The sequence below is a fragment of the Coregonus lavaretus genome (genome assembly GCF_964263955.1).
Source record: "Coregonus lavaretus genome assembly, chromosome: 15".
In the NCBI taxonomy this organism is placed as follows: domain Eukaryota; kingdom Metazoa; phylum Chordata; class Actinopteri; order Salmoniformes; family Salmonidae; genus Coregonus; species Coregonus lavaretus.
The window spans coordinates 7,937,546-7,963,155 of record NC_140002.1 but is presented as its reverse complement, the minus strand read 5'-3'; the positions used below and the strand labels follow the sequence as shown (position 1 = coordinate 7,963,155).

General features: G+C 44.8%; 1 pseudogene across 1 annotated transcript in view; it reads right to left on the bottom strand.

Annotated features, from left to right (window-relative positions):
* Nucleotides 1-25,610, bottom strand: part of LOC311142614 (E3 ubiquitin-protein ligase Jade-2-like) — a 185,326-nt pseudogene that overhangs the window by 88,761 nt on the left and 70,955 nt on the right. Inside the window, exons 2-3 of the transcript XR_014615531.1 lie at nucleotides 22,726-22,789; nucleotides 21,622-21,707 (exon numbers count right to left, since the gene is read on the bottom strand). The product of XR_014615531.1 is annotated as an E3 ubiquitin-protein ligase Jade-2-like (transcript). The remainder of the gene's footprint in view (nucleotides 1-21,621; nucleotides 21,708-22,725; nucleotides 22,790-25,610) is intronic.

The following is a 25,610-nucleotide window of genomic DNA, read 5'->3' as shown; positions in this document are numbered from 1 at the left end:
AAGCCCCTTAAATTTAAATTGAATTGAGAGAGAAGCAGAGAGAGAGAGAGAGAGAAGCAGAGAAAGAAGCAGAGAGAGAGAGAGAGAGTGAAATCAAATCAAATACAATTTTATTGGTCACATACACGTGTTTAGCAGATGTTATTGCGGGTGTAGTGAAATGCTTGTATTTCTAGCTCCGACAGTGCAGTAATATCTAACAATTTCACAACATATACCCAGTACACACAAATCTAAGTAAAGCAATGGAATTAAGAATATATAAATAAATATTTGGACGAGCAATGTCAGAGCTGCATAGACTAAGATACTGTAGAATAGTATAGAATACAGTATATACATATGAGATGAGTAATGCAAGATATGTAAACATTATTAAAGTGACTAGTGTTCCATTTCTTAAAGTGGGAGAGAGGGAGAGACAGGCTGAGAGAGAGAGACTTTGTCTTTCTTTAATGATACATCCTCATTTCATTAAAACCTCACCACCCCCCACCCCCCTTTAAAAACAAAAAGCCCCTGTGCTGCATACTCACCTTGCCCTCTACCCCACGATACAAAACAACATCACAATCACCAAAACCTCACCACTTCTACAACCGTATATCCAACCCATCTTCCCCAGCTGTACAGGACACACCATATCTCCTGAAACTCCACACTGTTTATCATTTTATAGGCGCGCAGAGACAATCCCATCAAATAATAGTAAAGGGTCTGTTATCCCTCCACCTTTGACCCTGTTCCTCCTTGTTAACTTTGCCTGAGCAAACAGAAAATTCAACTCACATTTGGCCTTTTCCTTATTCGAATACCTGTGCCCCATTATAAACATCCCGACAGTAAACTCCACCACCAACCTTACACACAGACATTCCAACAGAGACAGTAATGGCATTAACCTGGCGCACACAGAAAACACATGATGCACAGTTTCACTCATGACACAGAAAGGACACCGCTGTCCGACTCCCGAGAGTGGCAATGTTAACATATGTTTTCCATGCCAATAAAGCCTTTAATTTGAAATTGAATTGAGAGAGAGAGAGAGGCTGAGAGAGAGAGAGAGAGGGGCTGAGAGAGAGAAGCAGAGAGTGAGCGAGAGAAGCAGAAAGCGAGAGAGAAGCAGAGAGCGAGAGAGAAGCAGAGCGAGAGGGAGAGAAGCAGAGAGTGAGAGAGAAGCAGAGAGCGAGAGAGAAGCAGAGAGTGAGAGAGAGAGAAGCAGAGAGTGAGAGAGAAGCAGAGAGTGAGAGAGAAGCAGAGAGCAATAGGCTGAGAAAGAGTGAGAGGCTGAGAGAGAAAGATAGGCTGAGTGAGCGAGAGGCTGAGAGAGAGAGGCTGAGAGAGCAAAGCAGAGAGCGAGAGGCTGAGAGAGAGCGAGAGGCTGAGAGAGAGCGAGAGGCTGAGAGAGCGAAGCAGAGAGAGAGAGAGCGAGAGGCTGAGAGAGCGAAGCAGAGAGAGAGAGAGAGCGAAGCAGAGAGCGAGAGAGAAGCAGAGAGAGAGAGAAGCAGAGAGCGAAAGGCTGAGAGAGAGAGAAGCAGAGATTGAGAGAAGCAGAGAGCGAGAGAGAGAGAAGCAGAGTGAGAGAGAGGCAGAGAGTGAGAGAGAGAGAAGCAGAGAGCGAGAGAGAAGCAGAGAGCGAGAGAAGCAGAGAGCGAGAGAGAAGCAGAGAGCGAGAGAGAGAAGCAGAGAGCGAGAGAGAGAAGCAGAGAGCGAGAGAGAAGCAGATATTGAGAGAGAAGCAGAGATTGAGAGAGAAGCAGAGAGTGAGAGAGAGAAGCAGAGTGAGAGAGAGAGAAGCAGAGAGCGAGAGAGAAGCAGAGAGAGAAAAGCAGAGAGCGAGAGAGAAGCAGATATTGAGAGAGAAGCAGAGATTGAGAGAGAAGCAGAGAGTGAGAGAGAGAGAAGCAGAGTGAGAGAGGGAAGCAGAGAGTGAGAGAGAGAAGCAGAGAGTGAGAGAAGCAGAGAGCGAGAGCGAGAGAGAAGCTGAGAGCAATAGGCTGAGAAAGAGAGAGGCTGAGAGATAAAAGCAGAGAGAGAGAGAAGCAGAGTGAATGGCTGAGAGAGCAAAGCAGAGAGAGAGAGCGAGAGGCTGAGAGAGCGAAGCAGAGAGAGAGAGCGAGAGGCTGAGAGAGCGAAGCAGAGAGCGAGAGAGAAGCAGAGAGAGAGAAGCAGAGAGCGAGAGAGAAGCAGAGAGCGAGAGAGAAGCAGAGAGAGAGAGAGAAGCAGAGAGCGAGAGAGAAGCAGAGAGCGAGAGAAGCAGAGATTGAGAGAGAAGCAGAGAGCGAGAGAGAAGCAGAGATTGAGAGAAGCAGAGAGCAAGAGAGAGAGAAGCAGAGTGAGAGAGAGAGGCAGAGAGCGAGAGAGAGAAGCAGAGAGTGAGAGAAGCAGAGAGCGAGAGAGAAGCAAAGAGCAAGAGAGAAGCAGAGAGGCTGAGAGAGAAGCAGAGAGGCTGAAAGAGAAGCAGAGGCTGAGAGAGAGCGAGAGGCTGAGAGAGAGCGAGCGAGACCCCAGTAAGTGCTGGGCTGTACAGTATATGAAAAGGCCATATGTAAAAACACAGGCAGACAGCCGAGTGGAAGTTGTCTTGGACGACGAGGGTGTCTGCCAGCACAAATAAATAATGCAATGTAGCGAGTGTGTGTGTGTGTGTGTGTGTGTGTGTGTGTCTCAGACAGTCAGTCGAGGCGAAGATGAACACTCCTCCTCTCCTTCAGCAGACCAAAGCTGGGGGAGGACAGTCAGGATGATTTCCCGGTCTCTCTCCAACACCCAGCAGCAGAGGCAGGGCCAGCTCTAGCCTTTTCAAATCAAATCAAATTTTATTTGCCACATGCGCCGAATACAACAGTAGTATTTTGGGGACCTTAAGCGAGATTTGGTTAGGGGGCCCACCAACCAAGCAGGTAAAACATTTTAGTGGTCCCCCTCTTGATGGCGGAGAGAACAGTTTTTGTTTTAAAGTTAATTTCCTGCAATTCCAGACATTTTGCCATGGGGCGTAGATAAAATGGTGCCATTTTATAACACATTTCATGCAAATCTGACTGAGCGTGACTAACAACAATTTCGAATTTGCACCTAGTGTATTATACTATTATAACTCTCAACATTAAGTTGAGACCCTGAGGGAGACCGCTTATGTGGATTATGTCTGGAACCAGCCCGGAGCACAGGAGAGGGGAGTGATTCATATTTACTGCCCTGCGTTTATACTACCCAACCACAGCTAATTCATGTCAGGGAAACAGAATTACAAGGTTCCTGGTTTTAATGTCCACTCCTCTCGCTCTCCCTCCCCCTTTCTCCATCCAGCTCTCCTTTCACCCCCTTCTCCCATCTTCTCTCACCCAACCTTTCCCCATCCATCTCTCCTTTCACCCCCCTTCTCTCTCTCTCTGGTTTCAATGCCCACTCCTCTTTCTCCCTCCCCCTTTCCCCCACATCTCCACCTCCATTGCCACTCTCCCTTTACACTCCTTTCTCGTCTTTCCCTCCCTCTCTTATATCAAACAGTATGTGTGTGTGTGTGTGTGTGTGTGTGTGTGTGTGTGTGTGTGTGCAGGACGATGAGGCCTGCGTCCCAAATGGCACCCTATTTCCTATGTAGTGCACTACTTTCGTAGCCTGGTCCCATATCTGTTTGTGCTTTTGCTTACTCCATTGTCATTGTCAAGCCAAACATGATTCACATGACAACTCCATAAGGAGTCAAGAGAGCAGAAACAGACTGGAGAATACTTGAATGAAAAGCGAAATGTTAACTGACCACTCAAAGCTTAAAGGACAGGATATAGTGGCTTACAGACAGTAGCTATGCTGTAGTGATGAGCATGAAACTGCTGCTGCTACAGTGCTGCTGCCCACATCCAGTCTCAAGGCCATTTAGGCAGAGAATAACAACATGACTTAAGTGGAGGGAAAAGCAAACTAACAAATTCAACGGATTTAATAGAATTATGAAAGTGTTGTGCATTTCAAAAGGCTCTAAAGTTGACTCAAGACTACACTAGAGCAGGAGGCTGGAGACCGAGACAAAAAACAAAAAAAAATACAGCACTAGGAGCCATGACTACCTCCTTCAGCGTCATAACAGATGTCAGCACGCAGAGAGGCGGCTAATTTTAGCGCCCACGTGGCTTTAATGATTGGGTGCTTTTGAAGGTCTGGAGGAGTTTGGAGGGAGGGGGAGCTAGCTACGTGTGTGTGTGTGTGTGTGTGTGTGTGTGTGTGTGTGTGTGTGTGTGTGTGTGTGTGTGTGTCGCCGTTAACCGGTCTAAATGACTATTGCCCCGTAGCACTCACATCTGTAGCCATGAAATGCTTTGAAAGGCTGGTCATGGCTCACATCAACACCATTATCCCAGACACCCTGGACCCACTCCAATTCACATACCGCCTCAGATGACACAATCCTTATTGCCCTTTCCCACCTGGACAAGAGGAACGCCTATGTGAGAATGCTGTTCATTGACTATAGCTAAGTGTTCCACACCATAGTGCCCTCCAAGCTCAGGACCCTGGGACTGAACACCTCCCTCCGCAACTGGATACTGGACTTCCTGACAGGTCGGCCCCAGGTGGTGAGGGTAGGCAACAACACATCCGCACGCTGACCATCAACACAGGGGCCCTTCAGGGGTGCCACAGCCTTTAGGGAGGAGGTCACACAGCCTTTAGGGAGGAGGTCACACAGCCTATAGGGAGGTCAGTGGCCTGGCAGTGTGGTGCCAGGACAACAACCTCTCCGTCAACGTCAGCAAGACAAAAGGGACTGATCGTGGACTACAGGAAACGGAGGGCCGAGCACGCCCCCATTCACATCGAAGGGGCTGTATTGGAGCGGGTTGAGAGCTTCAAGTTCCTCGGTGTCCACATCACTAAGGAATGATCATGGTCCAAACACACCAACTCAGTCATGAAGAGGGCACGACAACGCCTCTTCCCCCTCAGGAGGCTGAAAAGATTTGGCATGGGCCCTCAGATCCTAAAAACGTTCTACAAATGTACCATTGAGAGCATCTTGACTGACTATGTCACCGTTCGGATGACAACTGCTTGGCATCCGACCACAAGGCACTACAGAGGGTACTGCGTACGGCCCAGTACATCACTGGGGCAGAACTCCCTGCCATCCAGGCGGTGTCAGAGGAAGGCCCTAAAAATTGTCAAAGACTCCAGCCACCCAAGTCAGACGGTTCTCTATGCTATCGCACGGCAAGCGGTACCGATGCACTAAGTCTGGACCCTGAACAGCTTCTACCCCCAAGCCATAAGACTGTTAAATAGTTAACCAAATAGCTACCCAGACTATCTGCATTGACCATTTGCACCAACTCTTTTGACTCATCACATACGCTGCTGCTGCTGTTTATTATCTATCCTGTTGCCTAGTCACTTTATCCCTACTTACAGTGGGGAAAAAAAGTATTTAGTCAGTCACCAATTGTGCAAGTTCTCCCACTTAAAAAGATGAGAGAGGCCTGTAATTTTCATCATAGGTACACGTCAACTATGACAGACAAAATGAGGAAAAAAAATCCAGAAAATCACATTGTAGGATTTTTAATGAATGTATTTGCAAATTATGGTGGAAAATAAGTATTTGGTCAATAATAAAAGTTTCTCAATACTTTGTTATATACCCTTTGTTGGCAATGACACAGGTCAAACGTTTTCTGTAAGTCTTCACAAGGTTTTCACACACTGTTGCTGGCCTATTCCTCCATGCAGATCTCCTCTAGAGCAGTGATGTTTTAGGGCTGTCGCTGGGCAACACGGACTTTCAACTCCCTCCAAAGATTTTCTATGGGGTTGAGATCTGGAGACTGGCTAGGCCACTCCAGGACCTTGAAATGTTTCTTACGAAGCCACTCCTTCGTTGCCCGGGCGGTGTGTTTGGGATCATTGTCATGCAGAAAGACCCAGCCACGTTTCATCTTCAATGCCCTTGCTGATGGAAGGAGGTTTTCACTCAAAATCTCACGATACATGGCCCCATTCATTCTTTCCTTTACACGGATCAGTTGTCCTGGTCCCTTTGCAGAAAAACAGCCCCAAAGCATGATGTTTCCACCCCCATGCTTCACAGTAGGTATGGTGTTCTTTGGATGCAACTCAGCATTCTTTGTCCTCCAAACACGACGAGTTGAGTTTTTACCAAAAAGTTCTATTTTGGTTTCATCTGACCATATGACATTTTCCCAATCCTCTTCTGGATCATCCAAATGCACTCTAGCAAACTTCAGACGGGCCTGGACATGTACTGGCTTAAGCAGGGGGACACGTCTTGCACTGCAGGATTTGAGTCCCTGGCGGCGTAGTGTGTTACTGATGGTAGGCTTTGTAACTTTGGTCCCAGCTCTCTGCAGGTCATTCACTAGGTCCCCCCGTGTGGTTCTGGGATTTTTGCTCACCGTTCTTGTGATCATTTTGACCCCACGGGGTGAGATCTTGCGTGGAGCCCCAGATCAAGGGAGATTATCAGTGGTCTTGTATGTCTTCCATTTCCTAATAATTGATTTCTTCAAACCAAGCTGCTTACCTATTGCAGATTCAGTCTTCCCAGCCTGGTGCAGGTCTACAATTTAGTTTCTGGTGTCCTTTGACAGCTCTTTGGTCTTGGCCATAGTGGAGTTTGGAGTGTGACTGTTTGAGGTTGTGGACAGGTGTCTTTTATACTGATAACAAGTTCAAACAGGTGCCATTAATACAGGTAACGAGTGGAGGACAGAGGAGCCTCTTAAAGAAGAAGTTACAGGTCTGTGAGAGACAGAAATCTTGCTTGTTTGTAGGTGACCAAATACTTATTTTCCACCATAATTTGCAAATAAATTCATTACAAATCCTACAATGTGATTTTCTGGAAAAAAAAATCTCAATTTGTCTGTCATAGTTGACGTGTACCTATGATGAAAATGACAGGCCTCTCTCATCTTTTTAAGTGGGAGAACTTGCACAATTGGTGGCTGACTAAATACTTTTTTCCCCCACTGTATATGTACATATCTACCTCAATTACCACGTACCCCTGCACAGACTCAGTACTGGTACCCTGAGTATATAGCCAAGTTATCATTACTCATTGTGTATTTATTCCTCATATTATTATTTTTATATTATTTCTAAATTGTTCTCTCTGCATTGTTGGGAAGGGCCCGTAAGTAAGCATTTCACTGTTGATCTACACCTGTTGTTTACGAAGCATGTGACAAATACAATTTTATATTGATTTGATTTACGCTTACTGCATTAGCCCAGTGACTCACGGCCCAATATTAGAGGACCAGCAGTAACACACAGTGGGAGACAGGAACCACACTGAAGATGGATTTAACGCCTCCCCAACCACACACAACCCTATTCCTTACCCCACAGACCCACAACACAAACATGACACCAAGCGTGTTCCTCCATGGTCCCGTGTAGCTCAGTTGGTAGAGCATGGCACTTGGAACGTCAGGGTTGGACTCAAATGCAGTGCATGTCTTGGATGCTTGCATAGACGATCCAAAACGAACTACCATACAGTGAGGGACAAAAGTATTTGATCCCCTGCTGATTTTGTACGTTTGCCCAATGACAAAGAAATGATCAGTCTATAATTTTAATGGTAGGTTTATTTGAACAGTGAGAGACAGAATAACAACAACAAAATCCAGAAAAACGCATGTCAAAAATGTTATAAATTGATTTGCATTTTAATGAGGGAAATAAGTATTTGACCCCCTCTCAATCAGAAAGATTTCTGGCTCCCAGGTGTCTTTTATACAGGTAACGAGCTGAGATTAGGAGCACACTTTTAAAGGGAGTGCTCCTAATCTCAGTTTGTTACCTGTATAAAAGACACCTGTCCACAGAAGCAATCAATCAATCAGATTCCAAACTCTCCACCATGGCCAAGACCAAAGAGCTCTCCAAGGATGTCAGGGACAAGATTGTAGACCTACACAAGGCTGGAATGGGCTACAAGACCATCGCCAAGCAGCTTGGTGAGAAGGTGACAACAGTTGGTGCGATTAGTCGCAAATGGAAGAAACACAAAAGAACTGTCAATCTCCCTCGGCCTGGGGCTCCACGCAAGATCTCACCTCGTGGAGTTGCAATGATCATGAGAACGGTGAGGAATCAGCCAAGAACTACACGGGAGGATCTTGTCAATGATCTCAAGGCAGCTGGGACCATAGTCACCAAGAAAACAATTGATAACACACTACGCCGTGAAGGACTGAAATCCTGCAGCGCCCGCAAGGTCCCCCTGCTCAAGAAAGCACATATACAGGCCCGTCTGAAGTTTGCCAATGAAAATCTGAATGATTCAGAGGAGAACTGGGTGAAAGTGTTGTGGTCAGATGAGACCAAAATCGAGCTCTTTGGCATCAACTCAACTCGCCGTGTTTGGAGGAGGAGGAATGCTGTCTATGATCCCAAGAACACCATCCCCACTGTCAAACATGGAGGTGGAAACATTATGCTTTGGGGGTGTTTTTCTGCTAAGGGGACAGGACAACTTCACCGCATCAAAGGGACGATGGACGGGGCCATGTACCGTCAAATCTTGGGTGAGAACCTCCTTCCCTCAGCCAGGGCATTGAAAATGGGTCGTGGATGGGTATTCCAGCATGACAATGACCCAAAACACACGGCCAAGGCAACAAAGGAGTGGCTCAAGAAGAAGCACATTAAGGTCCTGGAGTGGCCTAGCCAGTCTCCAGACCTTAATCCCATATAAAATCTGTGGAGGGAGCTGAAGGTTCGAGTTGCCAAATGTCAGCCTCGAAACCTTAATGACTTGGAGAAGATCTGCAAAGAGGAGTGGTACAAAATCCCTCCTGAGATGTGTGCAAACCTGGTGGCCAACTACAAGAAACGTCTGACCTCTGTGATTGCCAACAAGGGTTTTGCCACCAAGTACTAAGTCATGTTTTGCAGAGGGGTCAAATACTTATTTCCCTCACTAAAATGCAAATCAATTTATAACATTTTTGACATGCGTTTTTCTGGATTTTTTTGTTGTTATTCTGTCTCTCACTGTTCAAATAAACCTACCATTAAAATTATAGACTGATCATGTCTTTGTCAGTGGGCAAATGTACAAAATCAGCAGGGGATCAAATACTTTTTTCCCTCACTGTATCATTTTCAACAGCCCATCTCACCAGTTGTAGTCCACTGTCCTGTCTATCTCTTCCTTAAACTACTCCAACTCCACATCCAATTCCACACAAAAAAACACACTGCCCATCTTCCATTTCCAGAATGATGAGCAGTAATGAAGCCCCCAGGGTTGGGGTCAATACCATTTCACTTCACCTTTCCTCAATGCTTCCCCATGAAAATAAAATGGTATTGGAATTACAGTTGAGTTACGGAATTGACTGAATTAAAATGAAATTGACCCCAACCCTGGAAGCCCCACATCATTCCATGCCTCAGAGCAGGCAGCATCCCCAGCCTCCCAATCCCCAGCCTCCCCATCCCTGCACACTCCAGAGCCGATTATGGCCCATGCCGCTCCAGAGCAACAGTTGGGAGTTGAGCCTCAGTCACCGGACACATTTGACCTTACCTCGGCACCAGGACCGTCACGGCGTCAGGACCCACCACAGTAACGGCAAAGGAAGAGGCCAGGCCCAGGAGCCTCCACTCCACACGGCCGGCAAAACCAGTATTTTATCAAATGTCATATGGAACGAGAGAGACAGAGAGAGAAAATAAAATTCCCTCTTTTCCCAAGACATCGGATTCCAACTGGAAAGCTTCCCTGCCTGATGTTCTTCCAATAACTTTTCTTCTATGTTTAAAACGGAGCAAGCTCTTGGACATGGAACTGAGTATGGGCCGGGGCAGGCAGGGAGACAGACTGACCAACAGACTGAAAAAGAGAGAGGGGACTGCATGCTATGTGTGCGCTGAACCGTCCCTGGGAAAGAGAGAGGGGACTGCATGCTATGTGTGCTGAACCGTCCCTGAGATCAGGTCGGGGGAGAGTCCGCCCTTCCCCGTTCCGAGGCGAGTTTATTCCCTCTGGAGAGGCAGGGAGGATAACCCCAGGCTCACGATGGATGTGATGAGTGGGCAGAAAGATCAGCCAGGCTATAGCTACATCCTATCCTTTACACAACACTCCCTGAACAGAACCACAGAAAAGCATGTAGGGCAGAAAAGCCACAGTCACTCTTACGCATCGACAATATAGACAGCCTACCATTTCCTTATGCTGTGTCTTTGTGAAATGTACATCTGTAGCGAACATGTACAGAGCATTCGGAAAGTTTTCAGACCCCTTGACTTTTTCCACATTTTGTTAGGTTACAGCCTTATTCTAAAATGGATTAAATAAATAAAAATCTCACCAATCTACACACAACACCTCATAATGACAAAGCGAAAACAGATTACAAATAAAAAACAGAAATACCTTATTAAGATATGTATTCAGACCCTTTGCTATGAGACTCGAAATTGAGCTCAGGTGCATCCTGTTTCCATAACTTGATTGGAGTCCAGCTGTGGTAAAGTGAATTGATTGGCCATGATTTGGAAAGGCACACGCCTGTCTATATAAAAGGTCCCAGAGTTAACAGTGCATGTCAGAGCAAAAACCAAGCCATGAGGTCAAAGGAATTGTCCGTAGAGCTCCGAGACAGGATTGTGTCGAGGCACAGATCTGGGGAAGGTTACAAAAACATTTACTCTAGGAAGAGTGTTGGTGGTTCCAATCTTCTTCCATTTAAGAATGATGGAGGTCACAGCGTTCTTGGGGACCTTCAATGCTGCAGAAATGTTTTGGTACCCTTCCCCAGTTCTGTGCCTCGACAAAATCCTGTCTCTGAGCTCAACGGACAATTCCTTCGACCTCATGGCTTGGTTTTTGCTCTGACATGTACTGTCAACTGTGGGACCTTATAGAGACAGGTGTGTGCCTTTCCAAATCATGACCAATTAATTGAATTTACCACAGACGGACTTCAAATCAAGTTATAGTAACATCTCAAGGATGATCAATGGAAACAGGATGCACCTGACCTCAATTTCGTGTCTCATAGCAAAGGGTCTGAATACTTATGTAAATTTGGTATTTCAATTTTTTATATTATGTGTAGATTGCTGAGGATTTTTATTTAATCCATTTTAGAATAAGGCTGTAATGTAACAAAATGTGGAAAAAGTGAAGGGGTCTGAATACTTTCTGAAGGCACTGTAGATATATATATACACACACTACCAGTCAAAAGTTTGGACACACCTACTCATTGAAAGTTTTTTCATTATTTTTACTATTTTCTACATTGTAGAATAATAGTGAAGACATCAAAACTATGAAATAACACATATGGAATCCTGTAGTAACCAACAAAAATGTTAAACAAATCTAAATATATTTTATATTTGAGATTCTTCAAATAGCCACCCATTGCCTTGATGACAGCTTTGCACACGCTTGGCATTCTCTCAACCAGCTTCACCTGGAATGCTTTTCCAACAGTCTTGAAGGAATTCCCACATATGCTGAGCACTTCTTGGCTGCTTTTCCTTCACTCTGCGGTCCGACTCCCAAACCATCTCAATTTGCTTGAGGTCGGGAGATTGTGGAGGCCAGGTCATCTGATCAGCTTAAATATTGCAGATAGATTGTAACTTCCATCAATGTAATTGTCTGCATCACTTCCAATCCCCCATATGTTTTTTTCCCCCCCTCGCATACACACACACACACACACACACACACACACACACACACACACACACATCCTTTAAAAAAATATATTTCCCTTCATTACTTTCCAACACCACCACCCCTTCCCTAATTGGAGTAAACTAGTGAACAACAACGCTTAGCCCTCTACCTCCAGCTTATACATACTATATACATTTTATGGACACAGTCAATTTTTCAATAATGTTATTTGGTTTGTTTTTACTCCTGAACTTCCTCTACCCTCAACCTCTCCAATCACTCTCCTTCTTGGTAAAATAGCCCTTACACAGCCTGGAGGTGTGTTGGGTCATTGTCCTGTTGAAAAACAAATGATAGTCCCACTAAGCCCAAACCAGATGGGATGGCGTATTACTGCAGAATGCTGTGGTTGCCATGCTGGTTAAGTGTGCATTGAATTCTAAATAAATCACAGACAGTGTCACCAGCAAAAGCACCCCCACACCATAACACAGTTCACCCACACAGCGTCTCACAAAGACACGCCGGTTGGAACCAAAAATCTCCAATTTGGACTCCAGACCAAAAGGACACATTTCCACCGGTCTAATGTCCATTGCTCGTGTTTCTTGGCCCAAGCAAGTCTCTTCTTGTTATTGGTGTCCTTTAGTAGTGGTTTCTTTGCAGCAATTCAACTATTAAGGCCTGATTCACACAGTCTCCTCTGAACAGTTGATGTTGAGATGTGTCTGTTAATTGAACTCTGTGAAGCATGTATTTAGGCTGCAATTTCTGAGGCTGGTAACTCTAATGAACTTATCCTCTGCAGCAGAGGTAACTCTGGGTCTTCCATTCCGGTGGCGGTCCTCATGAGAGCCAGTTTCATCATAGCGCTTGACGGTTTTTGCGACTGCATTTAAAGAAACGTTCAAAGTTCTTCAAATCTTCTGACTGACCTTCATGTCTTAAAGTAATGATGGACTGTCGTTTCTCATTGCTTATTTGAGCAGTTCTTGCTATAATATGGACTTGGTCTTTTACCAAATATATATATACAGTCATGGCCAAAATTGTTGGCACCCCTGAAATTTTTCCAGAAAATGAAGTATTTCTCACAGAAAAGTATTGAAATTACACATGTTTTGCTATGCACATGTTTATTTCCTTTGTGTGTATTGGAATAACACAAAAAAAAAACAGGAAAAAAGCAAATTTGACATAATTTCACACAAAACTAAAAAAATGGGCCGGACAAAGTTATTGGCACCCTTTCAAAATTGTGGATAAATAAGTTTGTTCCAAGCATGTGATGCTCCTTTAAACTCACCTGGGGCAAGTAACAGGTGTGGGCAATCTAAAAATCACACCTGAAAGCAGATAAAAAGGAGAGAAGTTGACTCAGTCTTTGCATTGTGTTTCTGTGTGTGCCACACTAAGCATGGAGAACAGAAAGAGGAAAAGAGAACTGTCTGAGGACTTGAGAACCAAAATTGTGGAAAAATATCAACAATCTCAAGGTTACAAGTCCATCTCCAGAGATCTAGATGTTCCTTTGTCCACAGTGCGCAACATGATCAAGAAGTTTGCAACCCATGGCACTGTAGCTAATCTCCCTGGACGTGGACGGAAGAGAAAAATTGATGAAAGGTTGCAACGCAGGATAGTCCGGATGGTGGATAAGCAGCCCCAAACAAGTTCCAAAGAAATTCAAGCTGTCCTGCAGGCTCAGGGTGCATCAGTGTCAGCGCGAACTATACGTCGAAATTTGAATGAAATGAAACGCTATGGCAGGAGACCCAGGAGGACCCCACTGCTGACACAGAGACATAAAAAAGCAAGACTACAGTTTGCCAAAATGTACATGAGTAAGCCAAATTCCTTCTGGGAGAACGTCTTATGGACAGATGAGACCAAGATAGAGCTTTTTGGTAAAGCACATCGTTCTACTGTTTACCGAAAATGTAATGAAGCCTTCAAAGAAAAGAACACAGTACCTACAGTCAAATATGGTGGAGGTTCAAAGATGTTTTGGGGTTGTTTTGCTGCCTCTGGCACTGGGTGCCTTGACTGTGTGCAAGGCATCATGAAATCTGAGGATTACCAAAGGATTTTGGGTCGCAATGTAGGGCCCAGTGTCAGAAAGCTGGGTTTGCGTCCGAGATCATGGGTCTTCCAGCAGGACAATGACCCCAAACATACTTCAAAAAGCACCCAGAAATGGATGGCAACAAAGCGCTGGAGAGTTCTGAAGTGGCCAGCAATGAGTCCAGATCTTAATCCCATTGAACACCTGGGGAGAGATCTTAAAATTGCTGTTGGGAAAAGGCACCCATCCAATATGAGAGACCTGGAGCAGTTTGCAAAAGAAGAGTGGTCCAAAATTCCGGGTGAGAGGTGTAAGAAGCTTATTGATGGTTATAGGAAGCGACTGATTTCAGTTATTTTTTCCAAAGGGTGTGCAACTAAATATTAAGTTAAGGGTGCCAATCATTTTGTCCGGCCCATTTTTTGAGTTTTGTGTGAAATTATGTCAAATTTGCTTTTTTCCTGTTTTTTTTTGTGTTATTCCAATACACACAAAGGAAATAAACATGTGCATAGCAAAACATGTGTAATTTCAATACTTTTCTGTGAGAAATACTTCATTTTCTGGAAAAATTTCAGGGGTGCCAACAATTTTGGCCATGACTGTATATATATATATATATATACTTTTTTTTTCTCATTACTGTAACATTTTATCTCTGAAATGAGCCCATTTAGTCTTCTTCAGTGAACTACAGGCTTCTTCACAACCCGCTGGGAATGATAGTTGACTGAGTAATGCTATTCTATTCACTTTAATTGCAAGCCTCATTCAAAGGTCACGTCATTCAGTACCACAATAGCCTCCCTCAATACAGCTCCCTTTGACTGCACGCTCAATTCAAACAGATTGCAATTGCGAATGTCAACCCTCTCCCACATTCAATATTATTACTTATTTTTTAATGGTTCAACGAGACGGAGGTACAACAATGAGCCAATATCCCACACAGCACAGGGAATGCCAAAATCATCATATGTAATATGGCAGCACTGTCTGTATTTTTAAAATGGCATTGAAAAGGCAAGATGGCCTACTTAAGAGGAACAACAACAAAATCTGCACAGATGGGAGAATTTGAGCCTGGTCTACCTTTTAGCCCAATTTCAAGCATCAGTGCTGTGAAGGTAGGCCAACTCAACTGGCCCCAAAATTATGGCATGCCAAATACATGAGGCCATATTAGGGTTGATTGCACAACAAATGTAGGCCTAAGCTTCTAAAAAAAAAAACATGGCAAGATGCTGCAGAGATGTCCAAAGTCAACTTAAAAATCTTCCCTTTTTGGCTAACATTTCTTCTCAGATTCAGTTACTCTGAACGATTGTTGAAGTTCTTTAAACAGCGTTTAAATGAAAACTCTTGAATAGTTCAATGTCTTTGAATGGCCGGTGCAGCAATAATGCAGAATTGGCTGAGGGAGCATGATTTGCACTTAGAGAGAAACATGGAGTTGTGTCTCTTCTGCATCAATTAGGCATGTAGAGCCAGCAGCAACAACACTGGGCCACTTGTCCCCTATGGATACCAGGTCCTTGGTAAAACCTAGATTGCTGCTACGAAGTGCAGGACAAAGAAAAAAATATGTTGTTTTTGACATTTAATATGCCAGAACACCTTCTCTCACTCACTCTTCCTCACTCTCCTTCTCTCTCTCTCAGCTAAAAAAATCCTAGCCAAAGCTGTCCACCCCACCCAGGTATCCAACCATCAGATCCGCTGCCATGAAGATCATGGAAGACTGCAGAGTAAAATAGGGGTGTCACACATGACCGAGAAACAAACAAACACTGCCAGATTGGATGCCTGCACTCAGATAAGTATTTTCGTTTTACCAGCGAGTGGGTCTTCGTTGCCAGCTCCTGAGAACAGAGAAGAGAACAGTGAATCCAGGCTTCCCATCCATCTCGTCTTCTTGGCGCCGGTTGGGTTTGAGATTAAAGCTGGTGATTTCTTTGGGAATATTCTTCTACCTGGCATCAGACCACAGGGCTAACATTTATATTTTAATAGAGGGGCTGGGGGGGATCTTGGCTGTTTCTCCTCCGGTTGGTGGTTGGTGTCAACATGCGAAGCAGCGCGCTGCAGACCGGTGCCAAAAGGGCACCCCACTCTACAGATTCCTGCAGCTGTTTGCATCTGGTTGCCATGGACTTGCACAGCTGTTTCTGCCCGCCTTAATGAGCTCCAGCAGCTGGGCGACTATCGGAAGACTCGGAACCCCCCCCCCCCCCACCACCCCTTCTCTCCTCTCTCAGGCGGTCCCTGTGTGTGTGCAAGTATCACACCTGCATGCTCTGCAAAGTCAACTTCCTTCCTTTGTGTGTAGAGTGGGATATATCTTGTTTCCTAATATTAGTCATTCTCGAGCACAGCTCTCTGCTGTGTGAAACCACCAAGTACATATTGAAACTGGCTCAGAAACGTATGGAAACTGAACCCTACGGAGCCCTGATAAATTAACATTACGCATATTAAATACAATTCCACCTATGGACCTCGCTCAAGACAAACAATCCTTCATCAGGCATTATTCCACTAAATATTAACCTGATTATTTACATTTACTCACTCAGATGCCAGATTCACTGTCACACACAGGAGAACAACGTTTTATCACTCCATTTCCCTGTTTTAGCCAGCAGCTATTTATCAAGAGGTAAATAAACAAAGTTCTCCAAAGAATCATAAATGAATATGAGCCATTTAAATAAAAACATTCATTTTTCAGTCTGTACTGTAAGTCTGAGGAAAGGTTCCATGTGCCCATGCCAATGTTGGTAATGTGGTAACAACCGTCACAGTATCCTCCAGAGACACAACAAAGGGATCTCGCTAAAGCCTCGGTTTCAATTTGTCAAAGCCAGTTGCAAAACACGACTGGTTTACACTGCATCCTTGCTCCAGACTAGTCTAAGGAAGGACACTTCAAATCAAATCCCTCTGACACAATGACAAGTTCCTTGCATGATAACATGGTGTGGTGCGGAATAAACTTGCAGGTCTCAGATCTCTTAAATATAGCCTACTGTAGTAGTTTGACTGTAGAAAAATATATGTATAGTTGTTCATTTACTTAATTATGGAGAACTCGAAAGCCTCCTTCCTTCTTATAACAGACCAGTGCAAGTGTAGTTAGGGCCTACTTCTCATACCATCCTCCACACTTACCTAGCCAAACGTCTGAAGCAACAAGTAACAGGGCTCAACTTTAACTGAGCTTGAATTGAGCACCATTTTCAATAAATTTTCAATAAATTCCCTGGTTTGCCCCAAATCCTGGAATCAGGTGGAAATAAGCAGGACATTTTCAAACCCTAGTTTTAGCAGCCTGCCCAGCAGTGAGCTCTTCTTAAAAATAATCTGGAAGGGAATGTACAGTTGAAGTCGGAAGTTTACATACACTTAGGTTGGAGTCATTAAAACTTGTTTTTCAACCACTCCACAAATTTCTTGTTAACAAACTACAGTTTTGCCAAGTCGGTTAGGACATCTAATTTGTGCATGACACAAGTAATTTTTCCAACAATTGTTTACAGACAGATTATTTCACTTATAATTCACTGTATCACAATTCCAGTGGGTCAGAAGTTTACATACACTAAGTTGACGGTGCCTTTAAACAGCTTGGAAAATTCCAGAAAATGATGTCATGGCTTTAGAAGCTTCTGATAGGCTAATTGACATCATTTGAGTCAATTGGAGGTGTACCTGTGGATGTATTTCAAGGCCTACCTTCAAACTTGCTTGACATCATGGGAAAATCAAAAGAAATCAGCCAAGACCTCAGAAAGAAAATTGTAGACGACCACAAGTCTGGTTCATCCTTGGGAGCAATTTCCAAACGCCTGAAGGTACCACGTTCATCTGTACAAACAATAGTACGCAAGTATAAACTCCATGGGACCACGCAGCCGTCATACCGCTCAGGAAGGAGACACGTTCTGTCTCCTAGAGATGAACGTACTTTGGTGCGAAAAGTGAAAATCAATCCCAGAACAACAGCAAAGGACCTTGTGAAGATGTTGGAGGAAACAGGTACAAAAGTATCTATATCCACAGTAAAACGAGTCCTATATCGACATAACCTGAAAGGCCACTCAGCAAGGAAGAAGCCACTGCTCCAAAACCGCCATAAAAAAAACAGACTACGGTTTGCAACTGCACATGGGGACAAAGATTGTACTTTTTGGAGAAATGTCCTCTGGTCTGATGAAACAGAAATATAACTGTTTTGCCATAATGACCATCGTTATGTTTGGAGGAAAAAGGGGATGGCTTGCAAGCCGAAGAACACCATCCCAACCGTGAAGCACGAGGGACTGGTGCACTTCACAAAATAGATGGCATCATGAGGAAGGAAAATTATGTGGATATATTGAAGCAACATCTCAAGACATCAGTCAGGAAGTTAAAGCTTGGTCGCAAATGGGTCTTCCAAATGGACAATGACCCCAAGCATACTTCCAAAGTTGTGGCAAAATGGCTTAAGGACAACAAAGTCAAGGTATTGGAGTGGCCATCACAAAGCCCTGACCTCAATCCTATAGAAAGTGTGGGCAGAATTGAAAAAGCGTGTGCGAGCAAGGAGGCCTACAAACCTGACTCAGTTACACCAGCTCTGTCAGGAGGAATGGGCCAAAATGTACCAAACTTATTGTGGGAAGCTTGTGGAAGGCTACCCGAAGCGTTTGACCCAAGTTAAACAATTTAAAGGCAATGCTACCAAATACTAATTGAGTGTATGTAAACTTCTGACCCACTGGGAATGTGATGAAAGAAATAAAAGCTGAAATAAATCATTCTCTCTACTATTATTCTGACATTTCACATTCTTAAAATAAAGTGGTGATCCTAACTGACCTAAAACAGGGAATTTTTACTAGGATTAAATGTCAGGAATTGTGAAAAACTGAGTTTAAATGTATTTGGCTAAGGTGTATGTAAACTTCCGACTTCAACTGTAGGTACTACTTTATAGGAGGTTCATGCCATCTTTGTATTTAGGGCTTACTCCCAAATGGCACCTTATTCACTATTAGTGCACTACTTTTGACCGGAGCCCTTTTGACCGGAGCCCTTTCACGGACCTATAGGTACCCAATCTGATATTTAGCCAACAAACCCATCATCATATCATCACTGGATTATTATTTTTTGTCAATTGTTAAGGGCGGCCCTTGATTTTATTTGGCCTCCCAAGTTTTCAGAATTGTGATTGTTGGACATAAAACTGTAAAAACACCAGGAAAACAGCTCCAAGTGATTTTAATTTAGGAAATCTGTTCAAGTATTCCAACGCATAATAGAGAGATATACAGTATGTGATCATATCCCAATGTAATCAAGGTTTGAAATGATTTTGTTTAAGTCAAATATTATATCTCTGTCGGTCAATTTGCTGCGTACAAATTATTTGTAATCATGTTCCGGGACCCCGAACGTCCGCTCAAAAAAATAACAAAATACATACAAAAATAAAACAAAATCGGCTTGCGGCTGAATATAGTTGGGGACCCCAACTAAAGGTTCCAACACGTCACACAATGCACAGCTCATGAGGATATCTACTGTAGGGCCGGGACGATACCAGTATCGCGATACTCATTAGTATCGTAACAAGGAAACAAAACACTAAGAGGATTGAACTTCTTTAGGAAAACAGCCCTAATGTTGGAAACAAACATCATTATGTTGTCATCCAGAGTCACAGTTACTTATTTTCCAAGCTACAACACACAATATTTTACATACAGTAGGTTTTTAAAAGGACCAAAGAGTGAGGTCTGCTTTGTGATTTCATTTTTGCCATGCTGGCATCGTCCCGACCCTAATCTACTGCAGTAACAAACACGTCATTATCATACTGTCAGTATCATACTGTCATTATCCTCAGTGGATTATCATTTTGTCCTTGCCTCAATGGACCCACCACACCATAATCACCAGTAAAACTGATGAGGACATCATTGACCATCATCTCACCACCATTACAGCTACAGGCTCACACCATAATCAGCAATCAATCAGTCACGTTATCATTAACTCATGGGACTTAATCACCAGTCAGTCAGTAAATTGTGTACAGTATGGATATCAAATCAGTCACGCCATAACCTCAATGTGACTCACACAACATAATCGTCAGTCAGTGTCTGCATCCCAAATGGCACACTATGGGCCCTGGTGAAAAGTAATGCACTATATAGAGAATAGGGTGCCATTTGGGATGAGCCCAGTTGTATACAGTGGGGGAAAAAAGTATTTAGTCAGCCACCAATTGTGCAAGTTCTCCCACTTAAAAAGAAGAGAGAGGCCTGTAATTTTCATCATAGGTACACGTCAACTATGACAGACAAATTGAGATTTTTTTTTCTAGAAAATCACATTGTAGGATTTTTAATGAATTTATTTGCAAATTATGGTGGAAAATAAGTATTCGGTCACCTACAAACAAGCAAGATTTCTGGCTCTCACAGACCTGTAACTTCTTCTTTAAGAGGCTCCTCTGTCCTCCACTCGTTACCTGTATTAATGGCACCTGTTTGAACTTGTTATCAGTATAAAAGACACCTGTCCACAACCTCAAACAGTCACACTCCAAACTCCACTATGGCCAAGACCAAAGAGCTGTCAAAGGACACCAGAAACTAAATTGTAGACCTGCACCAGGCTGGGAAGACTGAATCTGCAATAGGTAAGCAGCTTGGTTTGAAGAAATCAACTGTGGGAGCAATTATTAGGAAATGGAAGACATACAAGACCACTGATAATCTCCCTCGATCTGGGGCTCCACGCAAGATCTCACCCCGTGGGGTCAAAATGATCACAAGAACGGTGAGCAAAAATCCCAGAACCACACGGGGGGACCTAGTGAATGACCTGCAGAGAGCTGGGACCAAATTAACAAAGCCTACCATCAGTAACACACTACGCCGCCAGGGACTCAAATCCTGCAGTGCCAGACGTGTCCCCCTGCTTAAGCCAGTACATGTCCAGGCCCGTCTGAAGTTTGCTAGAGTGCATTTGGATGATCCAGAAGAGGATTGGGAGAATGTCATATGGTCAGATGAAACCAAAATAGAACTTTTTGGTAAAAACTCAACTCGTCGTGATTGGAGGACAAAGAATGCTGAGTTGCATCCAAAGAACACCATACCTACTGTGAAGCATGGGGGTGGAAACATCATGCTTTGGGGCTGTTTTTCTGCAAAGGGACCAGGACGACTGATCCGTGTAAAGGAAAGAATGAATGGGGCCATGTATCGTGAGATTTTGAGTGAAAACCTCCTTCCATCAGCAAGGGCATTGAAGATGAAACGTGGCTGGCTCTTTCAGCATGACAATGATCCCAAACACACCGCCCGGGCAACGAAGGAGTGGCTTTGTAAGAAGCATTTCAAGGTCCTGGAGTGGCCTAGCCAGTCTCCAGATCTCAACCCCATAGAAAATCTTTGGAGGGAGTTGAAAGTCCGTGTTGCCCAGCGACAGCCCCAAAACATCACTGCTCTAGAGGAGATCTGCATGGAGGAATGGGTCAAAATACCAGCAACAGTGTGTGAAAACCTTGTGAAGACTTACAGAAAATGTTTGACCTGTGTCATTGCCAACAAAGGGTATATAACAAAGTATTGAGAAACTTTTGTTATTGACCAAATACTTATTTTCCACCATAATTTGCAAATAAATTCATAAAAAATCCTACAATGTGATTTTCTGGATTTTGTTGTTTGATTTTGTCTGTCATAGTTGACGTGTACCTATGATGAAAATTACAGGCCTCTCTCATCTTTTTAAGTGGGAGAACTTGCACAATTGGTGGCTGACTAAATACTTTTTTCCCCCACTGTATAGTATGGAGTGGGCAGCCACTCACCTCAGAGGGTTTATTGTGCTCCTGTCTGACCCAGGTGCTGCTGGTCCCTGTGTTCTTGGAGGACTTGGACCAGGAGGTCACTTGACCTGCAGACAATGACACGGTGACACAGTTACATTTCAGATTTACATTTTGGTCAATTAGGAAGTCTGACTGACTTGCCTAGATAGTCTAATTAAGCAATTAGGTCACACTACGGCTGTGGTGTGGTACCTCCTAACGTTGCAACTTTACAGAGCGACCGCAATCAGTGCTAGCCAGAGTAGCACAGGGTCAAAATTATCATTAGGATCCTTCAATTAGAAACATGATAACCCATGTTTAACAGATGCAGGCTAGCCCGGGCATCAGCCCATGTCAATAAGCAGTTGTAGACTAGAGTGACTGGCGTGTTAATAGCACTCAGATGCACTGATTGTTTAGGGAGCATCGACCAGTATGGCCCCCGGCACATGGCCCAGAGCTATGGCCACTGGTGCACCGGTAGGAGTTGCCCGTAGGCACACATTTCAGATCAGATTACCTCCCCCAATCATGAATTAATCCAATTAGGGATGAAATAATTCAGATCTGACCTTAGTGGTAATTTCTAAACTCACAAGCATACATAGGTCAATCACTTGGCCACCACTATAGTGGCTCACAGTGACCAGTCAGTCAGTCAGTCAGTCAGTCACAGAAGCAGCGATGCAGGCATAAACATCTGGACACTGCCTCCCTCCATCTTTGATCTGAGCCCAGGCCACTTCAAAGAGGCAGGAACGCAGCGAACGGAGAAAACAAGATGGCAGGATGCAGAATATGATAGTAGAGAGAGGAGGCCAGGCTAGTGACTGTTCCTGCTATGGGATGCGTCTCAAACAGCATCCTATTCCCAACAGTGCACTACTTTCCACCAGGACCCACAGGGTGCTGCTGCTGAGGGTGTTCTCTTCAGGACCTGTTGTAGTCTGAGTACTCTACAGCTCTCATGGCTCACTCCTAACTAATTAGTCTCCAATGGTGACAATCCCTCCCTCTCCATTTCTCTCTCCACCCCCTCCCTCAATCTCGCTTTTCCACGCTCCCCTGTCCCTTTCATCATCTATAACTAAATCAACTCACTGCCAGTGGTGTCCGAGTCATTGCTACTGGTGGAGTATTTTCTCCTCTTCGTCTCGCTCTCCATCTGTAAGGGAAGAGAAGAAGAAAAAATATCAGACACATCAGCAGCAATTAGAGTACAGGGCTGGCTATGGTTACTATACTGCTAGAGAGTCAAACTAGGCCACTGTGAGTGAGTGAGTGAGTGAGTGAGTGAGTGAGTGAGTGAGTGAGTGAGTGAGTGAGTGAGTGAGTGAGTGAGTGAGGTAGTTAGCCTATAGCACAGGGGAAGGGTGAGACTTTATGAGGATATCTGCTCTGTAGATATGCATGTCTGATTCCCCCATCCATCCACAGAGAGAACACAGTACAGTGAGCCAGGAAAGAGAAGCACTAGAGGAAAAAGCAGGTTATGGCCTTGAGGAACTGAGAGCAGATTTATGTGGCCATAAAACAGGGCTTTTCCCTCTTATATAGGGCTCTTCCTGTTGCCTTGCTCAGCCTGCCCTGAACTTTACTAGAGACATTTAGAATTCCAAACAGAGCTGCCTCTAGAATAACTGGATATGTAGTGCCGAGTACATAATTGACTTCCTGCATCTGTCTGGCCTGGCTGGAGTTTCAGTGGCCGAGGTGTCCCTCAGGGATGTGTTGTTTTTCATTTATTGTTTAGCCCTCAGCGCCGTATCAAAGACGTAGAAAAACCAATAACAGCGGGTGGTGGGAGTCATGTTTCATACTATAGATTGAAGACCAGGAGACAGGAACTCATCTCCTCCCCTTCACATCAGAAGGAAAAAACACAGACTGGAGTTTGACCGAAAGCTTTTCAACTGGGAAGAAAACCTGTGGTTTTTCCCTTTCTCACTCGCTCTCTCTTTTTCCTTTCCTCTCCCTCCATTGCAACCATGAAACAAAATCCTCGTCAAGATTGAACCATTTCCTCAGTCATGGTGAGAAAGAAGTTTGCATTAGTCAAAGAGGAATGACATATGTATAAAGAATAAAACCAAAAATTGTGTTTGAGATCCATTTTCAGCAGAAACTCTTAAAATGTAGAGCAGGTTTCCCCCAGAGGAGCCATACTCCACAGCACACAGACAACGAGGGAACGCCGTCTCAGAGAGAGAGCGAGAGAACGCCGTCTCAGAGAGAGAGCGAGAGAACGCCGTCTCAGAGAGAGAGCGAGAGAAAACCCTGTCTCAGAGAGAGAGAGAGAGAGAGACAACGCTGTCTGAGAGAGCGAGAGAGAACCCTGTCTCAGAGAGAGAGAGAGAACGATGTCTCAGAGAGAGAGAACGCTGTCTCAGAGAGAGCGAAAGAACGCCGTCTCAGAGAGAGCGAGAGAACGCTGTCTCAGAGAGAGAGAGAGAGACAACGGCGTCTCCGAGCGAGAGAGAGACAACGGCGTCTCCGAGCGAGAGAGAGAGAGAACGGCGTCTCCGAGCGAGAGAGAGAGAGATAACGCTGTCTCAGAGAGAGAGAGAGAGAGAGAGAACGCTGTCTCAGAGAGAGAGAGAGAACGCTGTCTCAGAGAGAGAGAGAGAACGCTGTCTCAGAGAGAGAGAGAGAACGCTGTCTCAGAGAGAGAGAGAGAAAACGCTGTCTCAGAGAGAGAGAGAGAGAAAACGCTGTCTCAGAGAGAGAGAGAGAACGCTGTCTCAGAGAGAGAGAGAACGCTGTCTCAGAGAGAGAGAGAGAACGCTGTCTCAGAGAGAGAGAGAACGCTGTCTAGAGAACGCTGTCTCAGAGAGAGAGAGAGAGAGAACGCTGTCTCAGAGAGAGAGAGAGAGAGAGAGAGAGAGAGAGAGAACGCTGTCTCAGAGAGAGAGAGAGAAAACGCTGTCTCAGAGAGAGAGAGAGAAAACGCTGTCTCAGAGAGAGAGAGAGAAAACGCTGTCTCAGAGAGAGAGAGAACGCTGTCTCAGAGAGAGAGAGAGAACGCTGTCTCAGAGAGAGAGAGAGAACGCTGTCTCAGAGAGAGAGAGAGAGCGCTGTCTCAGAGAGAGAGAACGCTGTCTCAGAGAGAGAGAGAGAGAGAACGCTGTCTCAGAGAGAAAGAGAGAACGCTGTCTCAGAGAGAGAGAGAGAACGCTGTCTCAGAGAGAGAGAGAGAACGCTGTCTCAGAGAGAGAGAGAGAGAAAACGCTGTCTCAGAGAGAGAGAGAACGCTGTCTCAGAGAGAGAGAGAACGCTGTCTCAGAGAGAGAGAGAACGCTGTCTCAGAGAGAGAGAGAGAGAACGCTGTCTCAGAGAGCGAGAGAACGCTGTCTCAGAGAGAGAGAGAGAGACAACGGCGTCTCCGAGCGAGAGAGAGACAACGGCGTCTCCGAGCGAGAGAGAACGGTGTCTCCGAGCGAGAGCGAGAGAGAACGCTGTCTCAGAGAGAGAGAGAGAGAGAGAACGCTGTCTCAGAGAGAGAGAGAGAACGCTGTCTCAGAGAGAGAGAGAGAACGCTGTCTCAGAGAGAGAGAGAACGCTGTCTCAGAGAGAGAGAGAGAACGCTGTCTCAGAGAGAGAGAGAGAACGCTGTCTCAGAGAGAGAGAGAGAACGCTGTCTCAGAGAGAGAGAGAACGCTGTCTCAGAGAGAGAGAGAGAGAGAGAGAGAGAGAGAACGCTGTCTCAGAGAGAGAGAGAGAAAACGCTGTCTCAGAGAGAGAGAAAACGCTGTCTCAGAGAGAGAGAAAACGCTGTCTCAGAGAGAGAACGCTGTCTCAGAGAGAGAGAGAGAACGCTGTCTCAGAGAGAGAGAGAGAGCGCTGTCTCAGAGAGAGAGAGAGAGAGAGAACGCTGTCTCAGAGAGAGAGAGAGAACGCTGTCTCAGAGAGAGAGAGAGAGAGAGAGAGAGAGAGAGCTGTCTCAAAGCGAGAGAGAGAAAGAGAGAGAGAGAGAGAGAGAACGCTGT